Source organism: Triticum aestivum, chromosome 7A, assembly GCF_018294505.1.
Source record: "Triticum aestivum cultivar Chinese Spring chromosome 7A, IWGSC CS RefSeq v2.1, whole genome shotgun sequence".
Taxonomy (NCBI): Eukaryota; Viridiplantae; Streptophyta; class Magnoliopsida; order Poales; family Poaceae; genus Triticum; species Triticum aestivum.
Genome location: NC_057812.1, coordinates 51,852,975 through 51,861,790, shown reverse-complemented (window position 1 = coordinate 51,861,790; position 8,816 = coordinate 51,852,975).

Below are 8,816 nucleotides of genomic sequence, written 5' to 3'. Positions count from 1 at the left end.
CTCGAGCGTCAGTGCCTCCTGGCGCCTCTGGAGCTCCGCCTGGTCGACGGCGGCCTCCTGCATCGACCCAAGGGCCGCGTGGCGCAGCTCTATTTGCTGGTCCAGGGAGTTGCTCCGGGCTTAGAGCTCCCATACGCGCTCCTCCGCATCCTTGCGTCGTCGGTCTGCCTCCCGAGCCTCCTCGACGGCCCGGGAGCAGGCCTCCCACGAAGCCGCTAGCGACGCTTCGGCCTCCGCATTGTCGATGTCACATTGATGACACGCGAGGGCAATGGTAACATTCAGCTTGCGCCTCTCCTCAGCAAGGCGCGGGCCTTCAGCCTCGAGGCACGCATCCTCGGCAGCAAGCTCTGCTCCGACCCGATTCACCGCGTCCGCCGCCCCCTGGAGGAACTCTTCACGAAGGGCACGATGCTCCCGAGCGCGCCTGAGCACATCTTCCACATCACCCTCTTCCGATGGAGCATGCAGAGGGCCCCGGGGCGGTAAGCCCCCTCCAGGCGTGGGGCAGGGGGCTGCCACCCCAGCCGTCACCGGATGGACCGCCCTAAGAGTCCGGCCCGGCGTCGATCCACCCACGAAGGAGGAGCCAAGGACAGACCTCAGCCATTCGCCTTCTATGACCAGAGAAGGGGCACGGGGCAAGCCTGACGCGCCCCAAGAAGACTCGCGAAGAAAGGGCATCGGGCGAGCAAGCTCGAGGCGCCCTATGGAGCAGATCACTCCACCAACCGGTCCAGCGGCGAGGGCGCCACCCGAGCTCGGCGGACCCGGAGCCAGCAAAGGGGGCAAAGATGCGGGGGCTGGCTCCTGGGTCGACTCGACGGACTCAGCAAGGCGGGACCTAAAAGGCCACAATCAGCCACAAGGATAACAGAGCAAATGAGCAGGGAAAGAAGAAGGCTTACTCGTCCATGGCAAAGTACTTCCTGCGCTTCAACAAGCGGCAAGGGAGGTCGCTGCCGCCTGAGGCCTCCTTCCTCTTGCGAAGGGCCTCGAAGTCTACACGAAACCGACCCAAGCGCCTGGGGCGGGGGTCGGCCTGGGGCGCAGAAGAAGCCTCAGGATTGTCGGCACCGGAGGAGTCAGCTTTGAGGGTACCGTCGGGCGTCACCTCGCGAAGAACGGCTGGGGGCTCGGGAGCCCCGGCCTCAGGAGCCGAAGGCCAAAACCCTGCATCAACCGCCGCCCTAGGGCGAGCCTCGGGAGACGTCGCCTTCAAGGCTTCACGCGGCGTCACCACCTCGACATCAGCCACCTCAGCTCCCGTCGGCTCTCTCCCCGCTTTGTCGCCTGAGAAGGGACCGCTGTGGGCGGCGGGGGGAACAACCACAACAACTGGGTTCTCGCTTGGCCCCGTGAGGCCAGCCGGGCGCAGCCCCCACTCGTCGAAGCTGGGCATCTGCTTCACGAAATCAGCCCTGCCGGAACAAAGGTACAGAAGGACGCCACCGCTCCGTAGGCTGCCTGGGGAAGGATCACCAGTCATGACCCGAAGCACCGTCCGCAGCACTTCGGGCACCAAATCCTCCTCCTGAAGCCGCATGCGGTCTCCGCGCCCCGCAAAGTTCCACATCCGGCGAGAGTGGCGCTGGAGAGGAGCAACGCGACATGGAAGGAACTCCCTCACCACCTTGGGCGCTGTCACATTGTGTGCCCTCAAACTTTCGAAGCGGCGCCAGACGAAAGCGAGCCGGGGGCTCGCGAGCGGTTCATGACCCCAGCCTGGGTTGGGAACAGCAGGCAAGGTCGGGTGCGAGAGCAAGGGGCTGGGCCCTCCGACGTCCACGTACATCCACCGCTCTCTGAAGCTGGCCTGAGAAGGCGGAAGGCCGAAGTCAATCCCTGAAGCAGCTGTCTCAGGCACGGCGAAGAAGCTTACACACCCCGAGCACTGAGTGGGATCGCTCAGGCGCAGAGAAAAGAAGTGGCACAGCAGGGCAACAGAAGGAGGGATGCCTATCATCGCCTCGCACACGAAAGCAAAGACAACCAAAAGGGTAATGGACTCCGGCCCGAGGTGCATCATGTGGATCTGATAATGGGAGAGCACATCATTGAAGAAAGCAGAAAAGGGGGAACCAGACCCGCCCATAAGGCATCGGCGAAGAATCGGACCTCTGTGATGGTCCTGGCAAGAAAGGCGCGGGATGCGGGCCAAACTGTGGTCCGGCCGCACTCGTTGAAGATGGAAGCAAGGGCGGAGTGGACATTGTCCAAGGCTTCCGGGCAGAGTATAATTGATCGATCAACGGCGGGGGCCGTCGCTGGAGGTGCGCAGGACGAGGGCGCGGGCTTCTTCCCCCTTCCCTTCTTCGTTGGCGCCATGGCGTTAGGGAAGGGGAAGAGCTCGAGCCAGATTGGCAGCGGAGGTTGGAGCTCGGAGAAGAAGGAAAGGTAGAAGGTGAGCGGGCAGCCAAAGGAGGAACAACTGTGTGCAACTACGGGTCCGCTTAGCCGGGCGTAAAGCAAGGCGTCATGGGAAGTGCAGACGCCCACGTCCAATCAACCGCCATGCGGCGCCCAAGGCCGCAGGCTGTTAGGGCCCGCGGTGCTTCGTGCTTACCCCTTCGCTTCTCTGCTAAGCCAAGCCCGCGCACGCCTAGGGCCCGGGGGCTACTGTCGATGTTCTGGGAACGGGGGTCCCCAGACTTGCCTGCCTGCGGCCTGCGGCATGGCTCAAGTGGGAGCCCCGCGCGGCCCATCTTCATCAGCACAAGCTCAAGACCCTCGCGAGGGGCCAAGCCTCGCTGGGCGGATGACAGGAAGCTTCCTCAGAGGCAGCCTCATCAGGCAGGCTCGCGAGGAGGCGGAGAGATCAATGCAAGGGTACCTCGCGAGGATCCCATGACACAAGCCATGACGATCAAGGCTAGGCGGGCGCCAGGCGGGCGCCGACCTGCGCAGGGTCCTTGTTTCCCCTTTGGTGCAAAGGGGGCAAGCACATGCCAAGGTATCAGGCAAAGGTTGCCATTCCAGTGCAACGAGACCAAGACCAGCCGGACGGCCGGACGGAGGTCACCGTGGAGCCCAAGACAGCGTCATCACCAGTGCTTTTGGCAGTCGAAGACCACCTTTGGTCAGGATAACTTGTACTAGATGTTCCCCTTCAAAATGGCCAACTGTTGGCGCCCTTCCCGCTCAATTATTCGGGGAGAGGCTCAGGGCTTCTATAAATAGAGCTAGCCACCACAGAGTAGAGACATCTAGAAAACCTAGAGACATCGAGAAGGTAGGCTAGAGATCTGGTAGAACCCTAGCAGAGGGAGAGAAAACCCAGTAAAGACTAAGTAGAACACACCGCATCAGCTCAAGAACACCCCTCGCGAGGCTGTTCTCCCCTTGTACTGTCCATCATCAGCCCCAGAGGCAATCCACCACACCACACACTGGAGTAGGGTATTACACCACAACGGTGGCCCGAACCAGTATAAACCTCGTGTCTCTTGTGTTGTTCATCATTTTTCATCTTAGTTCGCACGAGTGGATTGGACGTGGATCGGTAGGGGAGAGATCTCCGCGCGCACCCCAGTGTTCAAACCTCAAGGGTTTGCCGGAACCCGAAATCCGACAATTTCCTTTTTCTTATTCTTTTACTTTACTTTTTTCCTTTCTTCCTTTTCTTAAATGCGCAAACTTTTTCCAAATTGTTGAACTTTTCAGTTTGAGGATTTTCTTCGAATTTGGTGAACTTTTTTCAAATTCGATGCACTTTCTCAAATCGATAATTTTTTTTCAATTTTGATGAACTTTTTTAATTTATTGAACTTTTTTCAAACATCGTGAACTTTTCTTCTAATTCGGTGAACTTCTAGAAAATCGATGATTTTTTTTCGAATTCGATGAATTTTTTTAAATTTATTGATTTTTTTCAAACTCGGTGAACTCGTTTTCTAATTCGGTGGACTTTTTTCAAAACTGAAGAACTTTTTTTGAATTCGATGAATTTTTTTTTAAATTCAATCAGTTTTTTCTCAAAATTGATGAACTTTTTCCAAATTCATGAACTTGTTTGAAAAATTGATGTACTTCTTTTAATAAAGAAAAATCAAATTTTCCAAAATAATTCAAAAATGTTGGTGCTAGTGTGTAGTACGTAATAGACAAATAGTGCGCTTACAGTGTTTCTTAAAAAGTACGCGTTGCTACTTTTTTTTTTGAGACTACGCGTTGCTACTAACCACTTGCATTACGAAGGCGTGGTGGTTAGCTACATCAATCTTGCAACGGAAACGTTTCCAGCCGGGGCACGGCCCGAAACGTCGCGTCGGTCGCGCCACATGCATACGATTGAAAGGGTATCGTGTGTCTCTAATGCGTCATTTTCTAGAATTTTTTCTCTCTCTCCTGTATCTTCTTTCTCCACCAATCAATCTCATTTTCTTCTCTCTCACTATCTTCTCTCTCCTTCACGAACCACCACCGCCCGGTGAGCTCGCGCGGCCGTGCGTTCTCATCCTCGCCGCTGACCATCAGCCTCTTCCCGCCTCCCTCCTGCGCCGCAAACCACCCGTACTGCTTTTTTGGGCTCTTCGCATGCTCCGTGTAGAGGACTCCATGGCCGTGAGGCGAGCACCGATGCTGCGACCAGCAAGCCAGGCGGTGCGCCCAGGAATGGCCGGAGATGTGAACTGGCAGGCCGAGGTTGGAGGTGTGGTCACCACGCGCTAGAACTGACCGATGTAGGGGCATAACCCTGGTGGAAATTTGCTGGAACCGGTCGACGTCGGAGTTACAACCACGATGGAAAATTGCTACAATCGTGGCGGACATTTTTTTGCTAAAAACTACGGCGAGGGTTGCAACCGGCACAGTTTGGTGCTACAACCCTTTTGATAGATGTTACATCCAGGACGACAAATGTTACAACCATGGCGGCCGGTGGCGACAAAATGCTACAACCATGGAAGGACGAAGAATGCAACCGGCGCCAACAGATGCTACAACCCTTCGACAAGGTGCTACAACCATGGGCGATAAAATGCTTCAATCGAAGGCAAACAAATTTTTGGGGTGCTGGCACTGCCCAAACACGGAAGCTAAAACCGACGACGATAAAAGCTTCAACCGGCGACTAGAAAAGCTTTAACCGGCGACGAAAAAAGTTTCAACAATAAAGGACGGAAGTTATGGATGACGACGAAAGCTACAACTGTTAATGAAAAATGCTACATCCGACAATGGAAAAAGCTTCAACCATTCATATCTCGGCTTAACCCGCAACGGTGACGATGACATATTTGCTGCATCCGTCGTCGAGGTTTGCTACAACCAGCGTTGACATAAGCTGCAACCATTCATGACGATGACCCTGACCTGTGATGGCACGCGACGATGTTTTGTTGCATCTGCTGTCGTTTTTTCCTTATGACCATCGTTGATGATTGCTTCGACGGGATTCGTAATGGGAGGTGGAGCTGCAAAAAAGTTTGGAGCTGCAGCTGCAAGGCTACAAGACAAGTTCTTCCTACGGAGACAGATCAAGTACAACGACGGCCTCCAACGACAACCCTGGGTGTGGGCGCGGCGATCCGCGGTGCTGCTAGCGGCCGGCGACGGGTCGTGCGCCGTGGTTTGCTACGATAGGCGAGCACCTGAGGTGTTACAAGCTGCAGGAGACGAGGTACTTTTCAGGCGGCATCTGCCATGTGCGTGGGAAGGAAGCTTCGCTGGGAAGGTGGGGAATCGTTTAGACGGGGAAGAAGATAAGATCTAAACGGTTCAGATGGTGCCAATTCGACGGCTGCTAGGCGACCGGCCGAACGTTGGGCCGGTGCGCCGGCGCCTAGTGTTGCCCATCTTGCAATATTGCGGCGCGAGTTCGAATCCCTGTACTAGCAGTTTTTTGCTGGGTTTTTTCGCTTGACTGTTTGCTGCCTATTCCTTTCGTGGGCCGGCCCACTAGAGACTGTAGCGGGCGCCGGTTTGCCTGAGCGGCGCTTAAAGCGCCCAATAGGAGCTCTCCGTTGGCGGGTCCAAAAAGAAGGCGAGCACTCGATCGTGCGTTCTTCGGGAAAAGTTGAGTAGTCTCGTTCGTTTGCGTTTGACCAGTCAACCGACGACTTTAAAAAAGGTAAAAGAGCAAAAAACGCAAAAAATAAATAATTCATAAATTACAAATGTTCACAGATTTTTAACAAGTATCAAGAATTTTTAAAAATGTTCATTGTTTTTAAAAAAATTCATCAAATCTGAAAAAGAAAGTTCAGCGATTTGGAAAAATATCATAAATATGAAAAGAAAAACGTCGATTTTGAAAAATATTTGATTTAAAAATAGAAATGAAAAATGAAAAGAAACATAAAAAAGGAAATAAGGAAAACAGAAACAAAAACAAAAAAGAAAAGGCAAACAGAAAGAAAATAATTGACAACTGAAAAAAAGGAAGAATAGCAGGTGAAAAAAACCCACCGAAACCTAGCCAGGAAACCAGGTGGGAACATATCCCAGAAAACGGGGCGGGAGGAATGGGACGACAGCCCCTGGGACTAGCAATGGGGGGGTGGGGGGGGGGTGGGGGTAGCCTTTCCTATTTGGTGCTTAACACACCACACCAAGTAGGAAAGGCTACAGCCTCATCCCTTAGACCCTAACAAATGGTGGGTTTCGCGAATGATATGTAAGTCAGGCCCAGTTGCGTTCGTTAGGGGTGTTCGCCCACTACCAAGCACACTGTATTGATCCTAAAAAAACAAATACACTGTATTTGATGCTTAACGCACCAAATAGGAAAGGCTACAGCCGCATCCCTTAGACCCTAACAAATGGTGGGTTTCGCGAATGATATGTACCACCCGTGGCAAAGTTTCCAGGCCCAGTTGCGTTCGTTAGGGGTTTCCTGACGGTTCTTCGGAATAAGTTTCTAACAGTTTTTTTGTTTTTTGTTTGGTCTTTGGAAGCTAGTTATTCTATTTTTTTATTTTCCTTTTACAGCGTTTTTTCTTTCATTTATTTCTTTTCTTTTTCTTTCGAAAACTTCGTGTATATTTTATAAATTTGATAGTTTATATAATTCATAAATATTCCAAATTCACGTACACTTCAAATGGAGAACATTTTCTAAAATCACAATTTCATTAAATTTCATGATTTGTTTTTGCAATTTCTCAAAAAATCAAATTTGTGACCACTGTTTCATATGTGTGAACATAGTTTTTCCAATTCATGAATATTCTTTGAATTAATGAACATTTTTTCAGTTCATGAATAATTTCCGAATTCATGGACATTTTTTAATGTAAAACTTTGTTTGGGTTCATGAACTTTCAAAAAATAAAAATAAACTGTCAAGAATTTTAAAAAAAGAAGTGAAAAATTATAAGAAAAAAGGAACAAAACTCAGTTGTGTGTGCCTTGGCTCGTGACTAGCGGCGGAGCTTGGAAAGGGCCTACGAGGCCATCACCCCTACCCGATGAGAAAAACAACGCATACCTCCTACATCATGAATTTCCCCCAAGCCCTGCCACTATTTAGGCGCTTGTGGAGCAGCGTGAGGCTTCACGGTTGCAACGGGCCATACATATCAGCCCTTGGTGGGTTTGTTTGGATGCCACGTATATACTCCCTCCGTATCAAAATGTAAGACGTTTTTTTGGCCCTATCATAGTATCAAAAAATGTCTTACATTTAGGATGGAGGGAGTACCTTGTAGGGAGCTATGCTTCGCATGTGGTGAACCTAAAATGGGTAAATATCCAAGGACAACTGAACAAAAACGCAAAAAAAAAAGAGAAGTGCATATTTCAACCCTGATCTCCTGGCCTAGTATAGTTTAGAACCCTAAACTTCAATACCATCAAAATTACAATCCTAACCTCTCAAAACGGGACAACTTTCAACCCTATTTCCCTCAAACCAGTTTAATGGCCGGTTTTGACTTGTTTTGAAGAGTTGACCGCCTAGTCAGTGCCTAGACATCACGAAAATTGACCCGAGAACAAAATGAAAGTTTCCATAAAAAATAAAATTTTCTCAAACATGAGCACTGCCATGATGATAATGATGAACCATTCTCAAAACTTTCCAGAATTATCAGCATGGCAGTGCTCATTTTTGTGATTTTTTTATTTTCATTTTTTGGTCAATTTTTTTAATGTGACGGCTGACTAGGCAGTCAACTCTTCAAAACCAGTCAACACCGACCATAAAACTGGTTTGACGGACACGTGGTTGAAAGAGTTACAAGAATAAACTTATTGTTGGCCGTGAATGTATTTGCCAAACTTATGTGCCCACCACCTGTCAAACCGCAAATACAAACCAAAGATGTTCTTAAATTTCCGGGGGTCATCTTGTATGATACAGTAGTTGACCACACTTCTCTTGAATGATAACCATCTTCGATGGTGTAAGTTTTGGAATGTAACACTCGCTTCATGTGTCCTAGTTATGCAAAATTTATTTCCAGAAGTACATACGTGTTAGTAGTAGTTAGACATAATATTATATAGAATTTGATACAAAAGCCGGCTGGATTCATGTAGAGTACATTGTAATAGAGAAGGTCATAGCCAAAATAGGATTCATTTTGGCTAGAGTCCCCAAATCTGCTATATATTTGAGTGATATATGGATGAAGGAATGCAAGCCTTTCGTGTGCATTTTGTTTCCATTCTGAACTTCAATTGAGTTGGATTGGGCTATCGGAAGGGCACAAGTGATCCTCGGGACTAAAGTCTTACACGTGGACATTAACGAATCCGGAATCATTTTTTATGAGCTAGCCCATCCGTTTCCTGTCATTGTGGACTTGTGGTACACTCAATCAGATGTTACTGTTTAATTTGCGGTTTTGCTATTTACCAGATAGCTAAAA